This window comes from Cynocephalus volans, chromosome 1, assembly GCF_027409185.1.
Source record: "Cynocephalus volans isolate mCynVol1 chromosome 1, mCynVol1.pri, whole genome shotgun sequence".
In the NCBI taxonomy this organism is placed as follows: Eukaryota; Metazoa; Chordata; class Mammalia; order Dermoptera; family Cynocephalidae; genus Cynocephalus; species Cynocephalus volans.
In genome coordinates this window covers 261,450,056-261,452,027 of record NC_084460.1, presented here as the reverse complement: position 1 = coordinate 261,452,027, position 1,972 = coordinate 261,450,056, and the positions used below count along the sequence as shown (strand labels likewise).

General features: G+C 35.9%; 1 non-coding gene across 1 annotated transcript; it reads right to left on the bottom strand.

Moving 5' to 3' along the window:
- Nucleotides 1-1,442: 1,442 nt before the first annotated feature.
- On the bottom strand, nt 1,443-1,549 carry LOC134365160 (U6 spliceosomal RNA). The gene has a single exon (XR_010021943.1). It is a non-coding gene; the product is annotated as a U6 spliceosomal RNA (small nuclear RNA).
- Between the last annotated feature and the right edge of the window lie 423 nt (nt 1,550-1,972).

The window sequence follows — 1,972 nt, the reverse complement described above, 5'->3', positions numbered from 1 at the left end:
CATATCTGTGGGGTACAGCCTTGAATGTCAATACCTGTGTGCAATATGTGATGCTCAAATCAGGATAATTAGTACATCCAACATTACCCAGTGTAATCATTTTTTGTGGCCCTTTACCAATTTCTGCTAATCCCCTCACCCCCTTCTCTTTTCCCACCTCTGGTGGCCTCAGTTCTGTTCTCTTCCTTTGAAAGTTCAATAAATTATTGTGCTTGTTATTTATTTATTTATTTATCATTTTTTTTGCTCCCACCTATGAGTGAGGACATGTGGTATTTCTCTTTCTGTGCTTGGCTTATTTCACATAACATAATTTTCTCTAAGTTCATTCACGTTGGAGTGAATGGCAGAATTCCATTCTGTTTTACAGCAGAGTAGTATTCCATTGTGCGGATATACCACATTTTCCTTATCCAGCCATCTGTCAATGGACATTTAGGTTGCTTCCATATCTTGGCTATTTTAAATAGAGCTGTGATGAACATGGAAGTGCAGGTATCCCTTTGATATGATGATTTTCATTCCTTTGAGTATATACCCAGCAGTGGGGTTGCTGGATCCTATGGCAGTTCTATCTGTAGTTGTCTGAGGAAACTCCATACTGTTTTCCATAATGGCTGCACTAATTTACAGTCCCATCAACAGTGTAGGAGTGTTTCCCTTTCTCCTCATCCTCATCAGCATTTGTTATTCTCTGACTTTTTGGGAATAGCCAGTCTACCTGGGGTGAGATGACAGTTCAGTGTGGTTTTGATTTACATTTCCCTGATGCTTAGTGATATTAATGTTTTGCCATTTTTAAGCCTTGATTTTAGTCCCTAGTAAGATTTTTATTTTTTAATTTTTTTCCTTTTGTATGTATGTATGTATATATTTATTTATTTTAACTTCTCAATATACATTGTAGTTGATTTTTGTGACCCATTACTCATTCTTCTTTCCCCCCTCCTTCACTCCCCTCGCCCCCCCACTGCATCATATCTGTTCACTTCTCTTAACAAGTTCAAGGAATTGTTGTATTGATGTGTCTTCTTCCCCCCTCCTTTATTTGTTTGTATGTTTATTTATTTATTTATTTTTAGCTCCCACAAATAAGCGAGAACATGTATTTCTCTTTCTGTGCCTGACTTGTTTCACTTAATATAATTTTCTCTAAGTCCATCCATGTTGTTGTGAATGGTAGTATTTCATTCTTTTTTATAGCAGAGTAGTATTCCATTTTGTAGATATACCACAGTTTCCTTATCCACTCATCTGATGATGGACATTTGGGCTGGTTCCAACTCTTGGCTATTGTAAATGGTGCTGTAATGAACACTGGAGTACAGGTATCCCTTCAGCATGATGATTTCCATGCCTCTGGGTACATTTCCAGCAGTGGGATAGCTGGGTCATATGGTAGATCTATCTGTAATTGTCTGAGGAACCTCCATACCATTTTCAAAGATATGAAATGCTTCACAAATTTGAGTATCATCCTTGCGCAGGTGCCAGGCTAATCTTCTCTGTATCGTTCCAATTTTGGTATGTATGCTGCTGAAGCGAGCACCAGTCTTTTTTTCTTAGTACTATTAAATACATTATGTTTTAAAAAACCAACACTTACCTTTTACTTGGGTGATATTTTAGTACACCTTGGGTTGATTACATAAAGCATTTAACATTGTCTCTGGCACATATTTGATAAATTATACATGTTTAGCAAAATAGAATTTGCATAACCCAATAATGTCCCACCTTCAGCAAATTCTGCCCATAATATAGTAACAAGGAGTAAAATATTGCACTCAGATTTTGTTCACTTGTGAAAATAAGCAACTATGTTTTCTTATTTTATATGTTGCTAGTGTGAATACCAGCAATATTTATATTTTTCACATTAAATTTGAGATGATTTGTTATAGTCCTAGTTCTAATTATTGGCTACTTTATTTAGGAGAGGTTGAAATGTAGAACTATATTATATACAAGC